General features: G+C 44.7%; 1 protein-coding gene across 1 annotated transcript in view; it reads right to left on the reverse strand.

Annotated features, from left to right (window-relative positions):
- The window catches only part of LOC100367401 (non-structural maintenance of chromosomes element 3 homolog), a 39,725-nt gene that overhangs the window by 14,306 nt on the left and 6,519 nt on the right, over window positions 1-18,900 (reverse strand). The gene's annotated exons all lie outside the window — the stretch shown is intronic.

Here is an 18,900-nt window from a genome sequence, read left to right on the forward strand (position 1 = left end):
CATAATCGACTTGTTCTGTTATCTCCACTTGTTGTGTTTACCAGGGAAGTTCAAATCTAAATACACGGTAGCTCTCACAATTCTTGTTTATTTCAAGTGAAACTTTCACACAACGTTTATCAGTTGTTTATTAATTTAACAAATGGGTGTCCAGGCATATATATAGTATGTTTTGTTTTCATATTACAAAGTTGTCAAGCAGGATGTGTGCTATTTATTCAATCCCAGTCAGTATTTCACACTTCGAATGTCATTTTGTTCATAGAGACGTTGTCAAATTGACAAAAACTGTGGGAGCTAATTAATTTTCAATCTGTCTGACCAACCAGAAAACACGAACGAAGATAATGCCTGTTTTTATGAAAGTGATGTTAATTAAAATGCCTTTGGGAAAAAAAATGGGTGAAAAAAAACAGTAAAACACTAGTAGAAGAAGCCAGGCTGGCAGTTGTTGACATGTTGTGAGATAAGGGTGAAACAGTTTACTTATCATTTACAACTGTATGTTTTTTTATTCCGCTTGCATGCTGGAAGCGTCTACGTCTTGTATGTTGTTTAGTTTGCGAGGCTAGTTGATAGCGCTTGAGGCCAGTTAAACTGGATTGAGGACAGGAAGCCACACATCGCCGCACCGTAACTGAGGCCAGCAACTCATTTGCACATAACATCAACAGTCAATCAAACAAAGAGAACCGTATACAAACTTTCAGGACCTTTAATCACATACGCATGCCTCGGTTTCCTATATTTTAAAATTGACTTTTGAGTTTGTTCCAGCATTGACAATGCTTCGAAATTTTAACACTCTCTAGCCAAGACTGTCTGGTAAGAAAAAGCAAAAGAAATCAAAGAAAGCTTAGAAAGAACTCCCATGTGCTGAGAGTATTGGAGACACATTAAATATAATTTGAAATTACTTAGCTGAAACTAATTATGCAAATCAGAAAATTAACATGAACAGTTTTGATTGTAAAACTAATGAGGTCTGCGCAATGCAACAAAAACTCTATGTACCAAGTTTAACAAGTCATTGTCAATGACACGTCCCCGTTCCGTTCATATTTGAGTGACATATACATTCAAAGCAGATCATGACCGAAATGCACCTGCATATGTACAACACATTGTGCTAAATCTGAACAAAATCCATCCATGCATGACTGAGATCCGGTTCTGAAATTGTGAAAATATGTGATTTTGATGCATTTTCGGCCTTAAAATGGCCATCATTCCGCTATTGTTAAGCAGATCATGAAACAAATGCACATATCTATTTGTGACATGATGTACCATGTGTGTGTGAAGTTTGAACTTGATCAATCCAGACATGTCTTGGATACGGATCCAGAACTGAATTCTTTAACAAAATGGCCGCCAGTCGGCCATTTCGAACTTGATCCGAAAAGAAAAAAAAGACGTGCATCAAGGTCCTATTATGTTTAATGTATGTACCAAATTTGAACAAAATCCATCCATGCATAACTGAGATACGGGTCCGGAATGGTGAAAATGTGCGATTTCAATGCATTTTCGGCCTTAAAGCGGCCCCCATTTGGCTATCGTTAATGAGATCATGAAACAAATGCACATACATATTTGTGACATGATGTACCTTGTGTGTGTGAAGTTTGAACTTGATCAATCCAGACATGTCTCGGATACGAATCCAGAACTGAATTCTTTAAAACAAAATGGCCGCCAGTCGGCCATTTCGAACTTGATCCGAAAAAAAAAATGACGTGCATCAAGGTCCTATTATGTTTAATGTATGTACCAAATTTGAATGAAATCCGTCCATGCATAACTGAGATCCGGGTCCGGAATGGTGAAAATGTGCGATTTCAATGCATTTTCGGCCTTAAAGCGGCCGCCATTTGGCTATCGTTAATGAGATCATGAAACAAATGCACATACATATTTGTGACATGATGTACCTTGTGTGTGTGAAGTTTGAACTCGATCAATCCAAGCATGTCTCAGATACGGATCCAGAACTGAATTCTTTAAAACAAAATGGCCGCCAGTCGGCCATTTCGAACTTGATCCGAAAAAAAAAATGACATGCATCAAGGTCCTATTATGTTTAATGTATGTACCAAATTTGAATGAAATCCGTCCATGCATAACTGAGATCCGGGTTCGGAATGGTGAAAATGTGCGATTTCAATGCATTTTCGGCCTTAAAGCGGCCGCCATTTGGCTATCGTTAATGAGATCATGAAACAAATGCACATACATATTTGTGACATGATGTACCTTGTGTGTGTGAAGTTTGAACTCGATCAATCCAAGCATGTCTCAGATACGGATCCAGAACTGAATTCTTTAAAACAAAATGGCCGCCAGTCGGCCATTTCGAACCCGATCCCAAAAAAAAAATGACGTGCATCAAGGTCCTATTATGTTTAATGTACGTACCAAATTTGAACAAAATCCGTCCATGCATAACTGAGATCCGGGTCCGGAATGGTGAAAATGTGCGATTTTGATGCATTTTCGGCCTTAAAATGGCCGCTATTTGGCTATCGTTAATCGGATCATGAAAAAAATGCATGTGCATATGTCCCATATAATGTGTGATGTATGAGTGAAGTTTGAACTTAATCGGTCCATGCATGTTCGAGATACAGGTGATCACGGACGGACGGACGGACGCACACAGGGCAAAACACAAGTCCCCGTTTTCGGACTGCGTCCGAACGGGGACTAATTAAAATGTGATTAGAACCAAAAAATTATGAATTATTATGCTAATTAGGGAAATAATATGAACAGAGTTTTACCCCAAACTAATTAGGTTTGTACATTGTCCTAGAGCATCTTTGTACTAAGTTTCATTAAAATGGAAATTAGTACTTTAGATATCAGTGTGAAAGCTTAAAATTGGTTAATTATGCAAATTGGGTGATTAATATGCACAAATATTTACCAAAAACTAATTGGGTCTCTGCATAATTTTAGATTCATTGAAATGTGATGATTAGTACTTTAGATATCAGTAGAAAAGCTGAAAATTAATTATGCAAATTAGGTAATTAATGTGCACAATTATTTACCCTGAAACTAAACAGGTCTCTGCATAGTCCTAAAGGATCTATGTACCAAGTTTCATTGAAATGTGATGATTAGTACTTGAGATATCCATGGAAAAGCTGAAAATTAACTAATTATGCAAATTAGGTGATTAATATGCACAACTATTTATCCGAAACAATCAATCTCTGCATAGTCCTCGAGTATGAAAGTACCAACTTTTATTGAAATGTAATGCTCACTACTTATATCAAAAGCTGAAACTTAATTAATTATGCAAATTAGGTAATTATATGTACTGATATTACCATAAAAACTATCAGATCTGTGCAGTGTCATATGACATCTATGTACCAAGTTTCATTGAAATGTGATGATTAGTACTTGAGATATCAGTGGAAAAACCGAAAATTGACTAATCATTATGCAAATTAGGTAATTAGTATCCACGGATTATTACCAAAAACTAATCAAAACCTAGCATTAGTTCAGAGCATCTATGTACCAAGTTTCATCAAAATCCAATGAGTGGTTGTTTAGATATCAGTGGAACAGTCATGGGAACCACTAAAGAATAGCTAATTATCATGCAAATTAGGTAATTAATATGCACAGATTTTTACCAAAAACTAATCAAATCTGCGCATATGTTCAGAGCATCTATGTACCAAGTTTCATCAAAATCCAATGAGTGGTTCTTTAGATATCAGTGGAACAGTCATAGAACAGCTAAAATTAGGCGAGGGTTCTTCGAACCCGCCTATTCACATAGTTCATACCCACCATAGACTCCGGTCAGTCAAAATGACTATTTTGAACTGTAGGCATTAATCAGCGATCCTGCCGGTGACGGAGAGATAGAATCCAGGTCAGGGGAAGCCCCATGACCTCAAGATTCTTTTACCCCTTACGTCACGAACCCATGTGACCGAGGCCACATGGCAACGCCATAGGCAGCCGTCCATCACTCTGGTTCCTTTCTCTCCACCTCGAGGACTTAGACCAACGCGACGGAAAGAGTGGGGAGGTTGGGGGGACCCGGAGTCTATGGTGGGGATGAACTATGTGAATAGGCGGGTTCGAAGAACCCTCGCCTAAATTCACTACGTTCAATTACCCACCATAGACTCCGGTCAGTCAAAATGACTATTTTGAACTGTAGGCAGAGTCAGACACCGATAGGTGGCGGGTTTTTCCGAGCAAACAGAAAAAAAAAGGAGAATGATGAAAGACTTTCCCCCAGTCCGGGATGAAAAACAAACCCAAAAACCTAAGTTAAGACCCAAGAAGGGTGGTGTCTTACCTTGCCTGTGCTGTCCCAGAAGCAAGAAGCCAATGCTGCTGTGGTGACAGGGTTCGGTGTGCCCGAGAAAGCTAGACCCAAGCCGAATTCGGGGGTGATAAGCTTGAAGTAGGACCGAAACAGTTCGCATGAGGGCGTAGGTCGACAGAAGCGAAACCTGGGAGCTTCCAGGAAGTGCTAGTGGAACAGACAATCTGCCCGCAAAAATGCAGAGACTGACTTATCGCCTATGCGCAGAGGCCCCTGCAGTCGTTCGGGCTGGGTCAGCAAACAAGGCCTGACCCGCTACGACGGGGCCTAACCTGAAGAGACCCTGCTCAATAGATTGGGTGTCTCCTAGGTAGTAGTTGATGAAGACATTCTGCGTTCTCCAGAAGCCTGCCCTCAGAATGTGTTTGAGGGGGGCACCTGACGCTAGCGCTAGTGAGTTAGCAATCGCACAGACCTCATGTTCTTGTACTTGTACTTGGTGTCTCTGCAAGGTCTGTGTTGAGAATAGTGTATTATAGACCTCCAGTACAGTTGCAGTAATCCACCTGGGGATGGAAGTCGGGGAAACCGGCTTATCCCGCTTGTCAGGGCCGTAACACAAAAACATGTGTTTGGGTCCCCGTCTAGAAAACCTGGTACGGTTCTCGTAGCAACTCAGCGCTCGGACCGGGCAGAGAAGCAACTCCTCCTGATCTTCCAGACTGACAATATTTGCCAGCCGGGGGATGACGATCGGTTGAGGATCGTGTCCTGGGATTTGGTTCTTGGCGAGAACCCGATTCGTGTCTTAGTACAACTTGATCGCCCATAAAAGCGGCACAACCGTCCGCAAAGGATAGTGCGCGCCTAGCTTTGACCGGCGCCTACCTGAGGCGAGGGCCAGTAGGAAGACTATTTTCCACATCAAAAAATTGAGTGGTGCTGATTGGAGAGGCTCAAAAGGCGGTCTGCTTAGAGCGGACAACACAGCCGACAAGTGCCAGTTGGGCAGTTCCCTTGCATGGGGTCTCAGCGTCTGGAAAGCAGTAAATAGTCTCAGGGCTCGAAATTAACTTTTAACCCTTTTCCGGTCAGGGGAGTTTCACGCTATCAGGTTAAGTCGTTGAAAAACGGTCATGATTCAATGCACTCCAGTAGCCAGCATCTGTGCATGCTATCCTGCCAGACATTTTTGCAAAAATAGGCCATAGTTAACAGACTGTATCAACCACAGTTTTCACATTTTTTGCAATCTGTTTGCATACACACTTCATTACCACCATGGACAACAATTTCTCGTATAAAAAAAATCACCGTTTTATTTCAATACACATTTTTTACTGTCGTTAAGTAACGATGTTTTGCCCTTTGTACAGTCTCAATAAACACGTGTTAAACATTGAAATAAATATTGCTTAATTGAAAACACATTACAAGCAAGTACAAGGTCACTACATGAATGCAAGTTCGAAGTAAGAAGAAAAAAACGCGCGAGTATGGGGATATTTGGGACATGTACGGGGGAAAACGTGTTTGACGTACTGGACCCGTTAGCGTACATTTCAAATTGCAACGTATATTCAACGACTTGAACTACATGTGTAACGTATTACAACGTACTTTCCGTGACTTAACTGATGTTATATTCAAGCTCTAACGTATATTAACCGACTTGACCGTATGAGTAAGTCCACACTTACAACGTATATTTAACGACTCAAACTGAGACTGAAACGAACGAGAACGTAACTGCAACGACTTGATCGGAGTTACCTTCACACGGCAACGTATATTCACCGACATGACCACATTAACCAACTAAATATTTCAACGTATATTTAACGACTTGAAATAAAACGAACTAGCGAGAACGTAACTGCAGGGACTTGGCGTGTATATATACTCACGCAGAAACGTATTTTCACCGACTAGACCCGATGAACTATCCTGACATTAAAACGTATAAATACCGACTGAGCATGAAACTAAATTAACGATAACGTATTTTCACCAACTCAAACTATTGTACAGTTCGTGACGCTGTAATAAGTCCCAAATTTATTTGTTGTACGCCTTTCTTAGTCGTCCACCCCGGCGGGCTGCTCCCATGCGTCTGCCTGATGTCGAGGGCTGCTCTTCTGTACTTCGCGTTTGTGTTCCCACGGTGCGTTTTCCCCTCAGTGCCATGTTGTGATGAAAAGCAGCGAAACATTCGCCCGCGTGAAGGTGAACTTTACAAATTGGGCATCCTTTTGATGTTTCTGATAATCGGCCACTCGCAGTTTTTCTCCCGTCCTTGCTGCACTGCTTACACGATTTTTGACGCCCGGATAGTCTGCATATTTCGTGCGAATCCATGTTTTCACTACGAATAAATGACGTGTTACTTGGAAGAGAGCCAACTTCTCTTATGGATTTTTGAATTCTACTCGAGTGTCCACCAATCAGTTGTTTACCTGTGCGGATATTGAAGAATTTGTGCGTTACTTTAGTCGTGCGATTCAATGCCTTGAAACATTCATAAGCATTGACCAATGCAACATCTATGAGGTAACAGGCCATGTAGATCCACCAACGATTGTTTTTTCTGCCCGTGTGATAGTATTTTCGCCTTTGGTTAGAACGATCCACGCCACCCATGTGATGTCTGTAACATTGTAACGATACAGGCACGTGTCTCTCGTCATCTACTGCTTCTGCCGACGTAGCCAGTGGGGGATAGACTGTATTTAAAATCAATATTTGCGCGCTGTCATCCTGGTATGCAGTAATATTGATAGTGTCGTCCGGTCTAGTTGCTGCTTTCATTTCACCAATTTTCAATTTCAGCTTCTTGCTTTTCCCTTCAGGAATTAATTGCGGCGGCATGGTTTTCCGATTTCGTCTGCTAAAACTACCGACCATGTACACTTTCTTGTCTTGTAATTCAAGGGCTGTGTTAACTGACGTAAAAAGCGAATCACAGAAAAGAATATGGTTTTTTTCTGTGAAGGGCTGTAGCAACCGGTGTGTTGTCTTCTTGATTGTCCCAGTTTCTTTCTTTCTCCCCTCAATTGTAGTTTTATATTTCACCCCCAAATATGGTTCAAAGTTTGCAATGTAAGACGTTGTCGAGTCGCACACCTGCCATATTTTGAAGCCATCACGGTCGGGTTTGTGGGGCAATCTCTGCTTAAACTTGGACCGTCCCTTGAATCTAATCATACCCTCATCAATCGAAATTTCCTGTCCCATCTGGTAGTATCGCCGACAATTTTCGAGTACGGGTTTCAGCCACGGGTTGATTTTATACAACGGGTCGGCCTCTGATCGTTGACGGCGACGTTCAATGTCAGGATCCCGCCGTGGGTCATTTACTGGATCAGCTAAATGAAAATAACGCATTAGCATTTGAAATCTGGCCCGAGTCATTACTGATGCAATTCCCATGTTCTGCAGAAAGGGGTCACTCGACCAATAATCGTCGATTGCTGATTTGTGATCAACACCCATACATATCATCACACCAAAGAATGCTTGCATTTCAATGAAATTTGTATTACGCCAGCGGGCATTTAATTTTTTTGCAATGCATTTTTGATGATATTTGGCGTATTTATTAGTCTCGGTAGAAGCCAGTTCTATCAGTTCTGGTGGGATAAATTTGTAGAAATATTCCACCTCACGAGCATATGAAGGCAGTTCGAAAGTTGGTCCAGGTTCGGGTTCAAAAACTGGAATAGTAAATATATCGCCGTCTTCCTCCGTGGCCATTCTCCATTCACCAGTGCCGGAGGCAACATAATCGAATGTAGCACCAATTTCTGTGTCGGATTCAATTTCAATGTCGCTATCGAGTACAGGTGGGTAACGTTGCTCTAAAAAATCGTCATTCTCAGCACGATCTTCATCGATTTCTGAATCTGTATCGTCGTCAGTTGCAACTATGAAATCATCTGGTATTTTGTGTCGTAGCTCACCCGTTTTTTCGTCCAATACAAGTTCATCATCACGCGTGTCCATTGGCGATGCGTGTGCATACACAACACGTTTTTTAATAGTTTGTTTTTCGGGGAAACTCGCAAGTGTTGATTGTTCTGTACCGCATACATTTTCTTGTACCATTTCTTTGGTGACATCGACGTTTTGTTGCGTACTCGCTGGGTCGATATGTTCAGGCCCCTGCTTTTCTGCGTTGGCAGTTGTGGCGGATGTCGACGGTTCCGAATCGCAAACATTGTCTTGCAAAAATTGTATCACATCTTCGACGGCACGTTGTATTTCAGCGTGACCAACTTCCGTTTCTTCGGCATCTGCTTTGTCGGCAGCTGGCGATTCAACCACTTTACGGTTCGTCTTCGATTTACGTTTGCCTCCTGGTTTGCCCCTGCAGTCCTTCAAACGGTTTTCTTCTGTAATCGCATGTTCATTGACAGAGGAGACAGTCTCCGACTTGCGTTTGTTCTTATTCTTTTTACGCCTTTTCTTGAGTGGACTATTATCACTGGTGTCCGTGGTACGCTCGGCTGGTAACTCACCGACGTCAAAAGTTTCCTTTGCTTTGGATTTCTTTCTTTTTCCACGCTTTGCTGGTGAAAAATCTGTCGTGTCAATGTCAAACTTATCACTCCCCGTGCCACTGCACGATTGACGCGTTTTCTTCAGTTTCCTTCTTGCCTTCATAAAACACTTTCTATCTGTATAGGACGGCATATTAACGTATGTGTCGGAAAGGAGGCACACAGCGAGTCTGGGCTTTATCTCACTTTCTTCGGCCATATTTATACTGAACGACCAGATGTCCACAAGACTGCATCTCCCCACAATTTGAATATTTATTGTTATGTAAATAAATATGTTATTTTTTTGAACACAGATTGGTTACAATTTGCATACACATAAATTGCATATGCTAGCTCAGACGGTGAAATCACGTGGACTTTAATATTTCCCACCAGCTGTCCCGGTCATTTTACGTTGGTGATTGCCGACATTCCAAGCTCAGCTGTTGGAATCCGTTATGCTATTCATTCTAAGTGCCGGGACTATTTGCCAAGCTGGTCAAAATACGTTACTACCGTTATAACCGTGAATCGTGTCGTTCAAATACGGTTGTAATGCTGCAGTTTGCAATGTGGTCAAGGCGGTTTTTTTACGTCGTCGCAAACGTCGCGTTGTGACGGTAAAATAGTGAAATGAGCAGACAAGAGTATAGAATTACATTCTTTATTACTTGATTAATTTATTTGACTTGGCGTAATCGAAAAAAAATTCTCTCCCTCCATAATTTCGCAAGTGTAAAATATCAGGTTCCGTACAACATATTATAAACGCTTGACCGTCTGAGCAACCTAAATAACAGGCCGTTTTTCAACGACTTAACCAGTTAGCTAGCTGGAGTGGGAAATTCTAGCATACCCATATTGACGGCGGTTTTTCACCGACTTGACCGGAAAAGGGTTAAATCTGGTGGTCCATATGGACCACCACCCCTATTTTTTGGTGGTCCAAACCAGGATGTATTTGGTCCAGTATAACATTAATAAAATGAGTCAATACTTTGGGGTATGTCATTTATTAAGTAAAAATGTAATGTTACAAATCAGTGTCAGTATCACTTTCATTTTGTGCACGTGGTCCATATGGCCTAATATCTGGTCTTCGTGTACGCCTACCTGCATTCCACCAAGTCATAATAGCAGGTTGTGGGTTAAATTTATGCAATGGTTGCCCTAACAGTTTTATTCTTAATAGTTCATTCAGTTTTTCTGTTGTGAGACTGGATCTCCAGTCAGTTTTAATTTTACCCATTATTGAAAACCCTCGCTCACACTCACTAGTGTGAATTGGAATAAGAAGCACAATCTTCACAAGGGTGAGTATATTAACAAACTCTTCTGGTATGTGTCTAAGAAGTCTCTGCCAGAAGTCTAGGTAAGTTAAATGTGGCTGTGTTATTGCAGTGTCTCTGAGAATCAGTTTCAGTTGCCTCCATTCCAATGGGATATCATTTATTTTACAATTCCGCCTAATGAGCAAATCCTGGAAATGTGTTGTGAGTTGATGTATTTCTATTTGGCCATACTCCAGGAGATCACCAACGTTATCAATGGGCCAATTTCTCTGATTAATTACTTTGCAGCCATTTAACACCTGGTTGTCACTGAAAGATGTAAACCTAACTTCCAGTTGATCAATAGTGTTTTGTATTAATGTCATCTTATCTCTGTTCACCATTTCATCATATTCTTGCTGAGTTAGTGTTCCACCTCGTTCAGCTCTACATGTTACATCCAAAAACTTTATATCATCATTGTCAATTGTGATATGATTATTAAATTCCATTTCCCGTGGCCCAGGGTTTTCTCGCAGCTCCCTTAAGTTGCTTAGTGCAGCTTGAAAACAAGTATCCACTGTTTCAACTGAACTGTCATTCTTTTGAAACATTAATGACAAACGTGATAATACAGTGTATATGTCCATCATCACATAAAGAGATTTAATAAATCTGTAAGACTGTAATTTCCTGCAAAATCCCTTTGCTTTATTTTTTGCATCACTTGACTGCCCTGTGATCGTAACCTGGTCGAGGTGAGTGAACATAGCTGAATAGTTCTTAGTAATATTTATAATTGCACGTTCATGGTGACCAATCCATCTTGTGCCCAGGACGTTAGAAGGTTTGTATACTTTCACATTCGTGGTTTCTCCAGCTAACTGTAAATTTGACCAATTTAATGGCAAGTTCTTATAAAACTTGAAAATATTTACGAGAAAATCCTCAATTTCTTTGAAATATTTACATTGTTTAAGTGCGTGTTTAATAGCCAGTTCCAATCTGTGGGCTACACAATGGACTGATACAAGATGAGGGATATCCGCACGTAATTTCGCACTAACACCCTGCCTCTGACCAAAATTGACGGCAGCCCCGTCTGCACCGAAGCCCACAAGTTTTTCTTTCCAGGTCTGTGCGTCTATTTGAAACTCTTTGTCAAAAGCCGCGTCTATTGACGTTAAAATTCCTTTACTATCAGCACGCTCCAGTGCTTGCAAAGAGAAATATTTTGTTGTGGGTCTTCCATCGTCAAACATGCGTAGATACATTATTTCCTCGTCAATAGTTGCCACATCTGTGGCAGAGTCAATTAAAATAGAAAATATCTCGTTATTAATCACACGTTTCAGTTCTTCTCTGTGGACTTCTGAAATATAGTGAATAAAAGTAGACGCCTGTTTGTCGTTTTTGTAGGCAACCCCAAGATCCACTCCATTTAATTCTTGTAATTCACAAAGTCCGGCAAAATCGGTAAAAGGTCGTTCAGCAACTGCTAAATAATAACAAATGCGGAATAGTTTTTCTAATTTAGACACTTGCTCCTCTTCTGCATTAATTATACTTTGTTCTAATGGGGCATTTTCACTCGCTGACAGATTATTTACCACATACGCACCACTTGCCTTCTTATGTGGTTCACTTTTCTCGTGCGATGTGACAGATGACAGACGAAAGTTACTGCTTCCCCGGCGAAATGCATTTTCAATGTTATCTCGGCCAAAATCCCGGCACCATTGACAGAACATAACGTTATTTCCATTATCAAAAATAAGCCATGGTCGCCCAGTTTTCCAAATAGGAACAAATTTCTTCACAACTTTTTTCTTCTTTGCCGGGGGTGTTGCTGACGCATCCCCGGTAAGTAGAATTTCACTAGTGGTTTGAGTTTCACTTACAGCGTCAAGATCACGATCATTTGCCTCCTTTGAGCTGATATCTGATTCGACACCTTGTTCAGTACGATCCTGTTGGTCTTGTCTGGATGCTGTCCCAGCTCTAGTAAAACCGAACTTGAATAACCCACTCATAATAACAAATTTAAATGTCAAAGAAACGAGCAGACGATCACAAACACATGCTTCGTCTTTGCCCTGATCAACAACCACATGGCCATTAGCATAAGTTTTTGTTTCAAGTTCAGTTGATTCCATGGTGTGCAGTGGTTGCTAGGCCACCATCCTTCGGTTCTCATGAAACTGTTTCAGCGAATCATAAAACATAACGTCACTGCATCTCATTATATATTTAAATACATCGTGAATCGTCACTGCATATGATTAAATATTTAAATGTGTCAGTTTCATGGCTGACGCACTGTGTCTGCAGTCTTGAATACGCGTTGTCACCGGGGAATGTGAAACCGTTTTAACAAGTCTATTTTAGTTGTGTTTTTTATTCCCGGAAACTGTGATCGAACACAAATGATTTATTTTGCGAATGTCAAAGTGGTGGTCCAAATGGACCACTGAGAATTAAATTTCGTGGTCCAAAACGAGAATTGGGTGGTCTCTGGACGCAAGACCACCGCTAATTTCGAGCCCTGTAGTCTCCTAATAGTAGGACAATCGGTTAGTCTTGTTCCCGTACGTTTGAATGGTGGGGCACAAGGCCGACCTGTAGCCAACGATCGCTGCGTAGGACAAACCCACTTCGTCAAACAGGTGGACGAAGGAGCCTGCTACCTGGCCAATAGAGGGATGGTATCGATCAATCTCCCTTCCGCTACACTAACCAGTGTATGCTCGCAGCCTAGAAATGTAGGCTGCATTGGTGGAATCCCAGTTCGCCCTGGCCAGGACGTTGGCAGCCCGCTCAGATAAAGCTTTCGTATGGGCGGGTCTAATGAGAGCCTCTATGCGGGTAAGTGATACCCACTGGGCTCGTGGTAGTGCGCCGTCTGGTTGGGACGACATGTCCGGTAAGTCTGGAAGCACTGCTGGTGTTTCGACTATCGTTTCCGACAGAAGTGGAAACTAGGCCCTGTTCGGCCAATTGGGTGCGACCAATGATAATATGCAGGTGTGCACCTGTCGAAGTCTTCTCCGGTGCCCGGTGGACTAGCGGGAAGGGAGGAAAAGCGTACACAACTAAGTGGATCCGCGGGGTAGCAAAGCGACCCTGGCCCAGGCTCCTGGAGTCAGCAGGAGTGTTACGTACGTCGGGAGCTTGGTGTTCCGGGGTGCGGCAAACGGTCTAACCTTGGACCGTCCACAGCCGAAACAGCCTGGAGGCTACCCACTGGGGTATCAGCCACTCCGTGTTCTGGAGACGGAGTCGCCCTGAAAGGGCGTCGCCAGACTGTTCCTCACCCCTGGAAGGTGGTGTGCGGTTAGCTCCCCATTGTATTCCAGGCACCAAAGGAGGATTTTGCCCCGCTAGGACTGACAACGATGGGGAAAGCGTCCCCCCCTCCTTCTTGAAGGAGACCACCGCTGCGTTGTCTGTGCGGAGCAGGGCTCTGTGGTCTCGAACTACGGGTAGAAAGCGTGGTAGTGCTAAGTACACTGCTCACAGTTCGAGCCGGTTGATATGGTGGTCCCAAAACTATGCGGGAGCCATATCCTTGGGCTTGTTCGTCCAATAGATGCGCTCCCCAACCCTGGGGGAGGCATTTGTTACCAGAGTCATACCTGCGGCGAGCGGGTCCAAGGGGGCCCCTCTGCCCGAGGTTGGTCAGTGACGACCACCAGGGCAGGGCTTCCTTCACTTGGTCCAAGCTCAATACCCGCCTGTCTAGTTCCCATAGAAGAGCTCGGCGTTATAACAAGTGTTATACCGGGCGGCTGCGTAGTGCGGCCTGGGGAACGACCCTTCGAACCGAGGTCATCATTCCGATGATCCGCATTAGTTCACGGAGGGACACCGAGGGAACGCTGACTAGGCATTCGGCTAGGCTGCTTAGCGCTAAGCAATATGCTTGAAATAGCTAAGCCAAGCTTACCTCTGTGTCAAAACTCCATGCCCAGGGACACCAACTGCGCGTTGGCTCGAGGTGGGACTTGTCGATTTACTAACGAGCCCAACTGGTGAAGTAAATCCTGTGTTAGCCTGATGCGTTTGGCTATTACCCCTTGCCCGGGTTGTTGGTAACCAGTAGTCTGGGTACGGATTGAGGTGTACCGACATCTGGTGAAGCAGCAGCACTACCTGTTTCATCCCTCTGGTGAACATGTAGGGCGCTGTGCCTAACCCGAACGGAGGGGGGCACCGAAGTTCGAATACTTGGCCCAGCTGGGCGATTCGAAGGAGATGGCAACTCGCTAGGTGCATCAGTACGTGCAGGTAGGCCCCGCTTAAATCTAGCGGGGCTAGCCAGTCAAAACGGTGGATGGAGAGAAGAACCCTGAATGGTGTCTCCATGTGGAACCGATCGAGGGGCACGTACTGATTCAGTCTGTCTAGGTCCAAAACTGGACGCCTGCCACTTGTAGATTTGGTACTACGAACACATTTGGGTAGAAGCCTGGACTTAGTTCCGGCTGATGTACCCTGTGTATGGTGTCTTTCCCCAGCAAACTGCTACTTCCTGTCTGATTGCTTCCGCCTTGCGGGAGTCCCCTGGCAGTGCCCAACAGGGGAGACACTGACGGGGGGAAGTGGAGATTTCAGCGGTATGCCGTAAACGAATGTCACCACCTGGGAAGGTCCAGGGGTCGGTCACCCGCCGTCTCCAAACCGGGCTACACCGGCGCAATCTGTGTACGACAGGGATGTGTGGCCATGTGTTCGGCAGTTGCAAGGGGGGAGGGTGCTCCCTTCCCCCATGAGGCGAGTTCCCCAAGGCCTGAAGTAGTCACTAAGTTGTGACCTGGCCACTCACCGAACACGTGCCTGTCTCCCCCGGTTGCAGAAGTGAGCGTCAAACATGCTTCCCCTGCTGCCGGGTAGACATCCGCCCAGAGAGGGTGAGGAGCCACCACCTGGCTCTTACCTCCCTGGGGGCACGCCACTACTCTTCCCTCCCATGGAAGGGTATAAGCGCTTGCCTCCTGGCTGACTCTGGCTAGCGGGCAACGCCCTAGGGCGTTGTGTTTTCTGTGCTTGGGGTGCCCTCCGCTTGCCCATGGCAGGACCAGCTGGCTAGCGGATTCAATCTGAACCCTCTGATTCATTGCACTCCGAAGCTCCGAGACTGTACCCACCATTCCCTGAACAAAGAGGGTGGAGGGTGTCCAGTCTGCGTCACTGAGGTGGGGGACGTACCCCAGCTCAGCTTGTCGGCGAAAACACGTGCGTCTAAGGCCGCGTCTCGTAGCCCAGTAGTGGCCCTGGCCAAGCGAGCCAGGCAACACTAGGGGGTGTCGCACGTAGAGGTGCGGTGGCCCACCAGTAAAAATGTCGCCTGGTCTAGGAGGCTGGTGCGTTCTGCCTCCAAGGTCACCAGAGTGCTGGGCACGCATAATAATACGCTCAAGCAACTCTGCCCTCAGGGCTAGATGGGTCGTCCTCAATTGGCAAAGACACCCATGGAACGCAGCTATCCCCCTTTGCCCGGTTTTGCCAAATTCGTGGTACCGGGGTGTGGGGAAGGAGCCTTGGAATCCTGTTGGGGGCGTTTTGGTCTCATCCCACGCTATGGGGTCTGATCCCGAAACACACCGACTGGGTAGCGTTTGGTCCAGTGGGAAGTGTTGCCTAACGTTATCCCCACCCGGGGGACTTAAGCATTACATCCGGCTGACCAACGCCGCCCATCAACACCGTTTGCGTGCTCTGCGCCCCACTCCGCACTCAGACGGACAGGGGAGAGATGTGCCGACGGGGTTGCTTTGGATCCCGACGCCCGTGATCCCATAAGCATTGAAGCAACCTTAGGTGGTCGCTTTAGGATCAAGGGTGGGGGTATATACATCGTATCACTGGGAACGATGATACTCCGCCTCACCCCAAAAGCGTGGCTCACCGAGTCATACAGATGGAAGACTCTGAGGGACCGCCCGGAGTACCGGCTGTATCCAACACGAGCGAACGCGTCTCCTTTAACTTAAAATATGTGAGAGGGAGCGTGTTCGACTGTGCGTCTCATGACAGGGTCGGTTCCCTCTGGGGACGCCCGTGGGTCGGTAAGAAAGGAGTCAAAACCCACAGCGGGGACCGGACACAAGGATAAATTCGTTACCGTTGTACCGTTACCACGTGACGAACCCTAGCTGGCTGAAAGTGGGGGGGGTCAACGCGTGCCCTGCCCTGAAAGCCCTGCCCCGAGATCGGAGACTTGGCTGCCAGCACCCCGTTGGCATTCAGTGCCCGCGGATCCAGAGAAGGACCGATGTAATTAGCCTGAGCCTCGGCCACCCCCCAAAATAGTGGGAGAGCTGTGACTGAAAACGGGGGTTCCCCGGAAGAGACGTGTTTGAATGCAAACATGCTTTCGTGTCTCTTCCTGCTTGCCCACCGAGGGGACACAGTGGAGACAGCTCGCTCCGACTGCGTCTGATCTACCCGGCCTGCCAGGGACGCAATTGCCCCGACAGTCCTTCGACCAAAGCCCTCAACTCGGAGGCAAACTCGGCGTGGTGCGAGGAAGGGTCCACGAAGAGACCCGCAACGGGCCCCATAGGAGGAAAGCCTCCAGGGGCACAGCCTCGCTGCAGCCGGTAAAATCAGGTAAAAAACACCGCCTGAAAAAACAGACTGTGAGGATGCCCTCCGATCAGCGGGGGAGACCGAGAAAATATCGGTATCTCCGCCATTGGGCCTCTTACTCGACGTCCCGGTACATGAAGTACCGGTAGCCAAGCGTGAGGACTTTCCACTCATGCAAAACACGCAACTCACTTTAACCGATTTGTTTACTGGACGCGTGACCTTGCTGTGACGCGGTCAGTGTCAGCGATTTTGATGGCTCTGAAAGAAAATCTCAGGCCTCAGAACTCCAGTGAAAAAACCACGCTTTCATGCAAAAAAAACCCGGAACCCACACGTAGCCACGACAAAGCATCTCGGATGCAGGTTCTATGCTGGTAGATTCTGAATAAACCACTGTACGGTCGGTTCGAAAGACGAGGAGACCGGAAGAAAAAGGCAGCGAGCCTTGGAGCTGTCATTACATCGATATATTGCTAAATACATTAAAAATAAAAGACGACATGCATGAGGGAGACGAATTACAGTTGTAAAAGGTGCCGCCATGAAATCAACATGTGACTACGTAGTGGCGCGGGATTTTGACTTCTTTGCTGTGAAAAATACTACACACAAAGGGGAAAACGACACGAGGGTAAAAAAAGACAAGGAAAACTTATCCTACCAGCTACCATGTCGGATGCCGAGCAGCGGCAACAACCCAAGCTATAAATCCGAACAGGAAAAAAAACAGGCGATCCAGCAGAGCTCGCTAAATTTCATCTCCACCGAGGCGGAGAGAAATTAAGAGTGATGGACGGCTGCCTATGGCGTTGCCATGTGGCCTCGGTCACGTGGGTTCGTGACGTAAGGGGTAAAAAAATCTTGAGGTCATGGGGCTTCCCCTGACCTGGATTCTATCTCTCCGTCACCGGCAGGATCGCTGATTAATGCCTACAGTTCAAAATAGTCATTTTGACTGACCGGAGTCTATGGTGGGTAATTGAACGTAGTGAATATTAGCTAATTATCATGCAAATTAGGTAATTAACGAGCATGGATTTTTACCAAAACCTAATCAAATCTGCGCATTGGCCCAGAGCATCTATGCACCAAGTTTCATCAAAAACCGATGTATGGTTCTTGAGATAGCAGTGGAACAGTCGGACACACATACACACATACACACACACACACACATACACACACCCACACACACACATACAGACACACTAACTGCAAAGACTCCCATTTTGTGCTTCGCACATGGGAGTCAAAAATCACTTTGAGTGCCAATGAACCTGCATCTATACCCTAACTAACTATTGAGTCATTTGTAAATTGAGTATGTTCGACATTCAAACTATTGAATAGTCGGTATACCCGTACCGTTCATAAGAAGGAAAGAATAAATAATGGCTCGGTTAACTTTGAACATGAGCCTTGCTTCTTGCTTAAATTCTTCCTGTCATTACCTCCATATATTCAGCACTGAAAACATTATTTATTGCTAGGTTAATGGACTGCATTTATTGTTTTAAAACAGAACCTGTAGCACACACAGACTTGATCAAAACTGCATCTGCGGGCCCGCAGAACCAATATGCAGATCAACACGCAGACATTAGTGTTATGGTTTCTGCATGCCTGCAAAACTCACCCGCAGATATGCTTTTGAGGAACCTGTAAATAAACGAAATGGAGGCACATTTCCCAAATGGAAATGGATAATGTTTACAGAGTAATCATGTGAAAAGAGAACATTCTCAAAATATCAAGATAAAAAGAATATCATGAGATATGGATAGGTCTGGGCCACTTTATTTGTATTTTGCCAAAATTATGGTACAACATTTCTCCAATTTTTCTGTATTTTATGTGTTTTCATTTAACTAGACGTACATTTTTATTGGCTACTGATCTAAAGGGTGTTGATCAAGAGTTTTGGGGAATATTAAAAAAAAGTTTACAAATTTTTAATGTTGTTGAAAGGCTGACTTAAAATACGTGACCATCAGTTCAGGAGAGTTTGGACTATGGTTTTGTTATTCAACATTCACACACCTACATAGAGCGACTGTATAGAAAACATGTATTTAGAGTAAACTCACATGGTGCCCTGTAAAAAAGATCTATCATACCTGAACCTAAATCCATAAAACACTGTGACATGTCTTTGTGATGTGATGTACGTCATCTAGAGGTTAAAGTG

This window comes from Saccoglossus kowalevskii, chromosome 3 (genome assembly GCF_978046115.1).
Source record: "Saccoglossus kowalevskii chromosome 3, keSacKowa6.1, whole genome shotgun sequence".
Classification (NCBI taxonomy): Eukaryota; Metazoa; Hemichordata; class Enteropneusta; family Harrimaniidae; genus Saccoglossus; species Saccoglossus kowalevskii.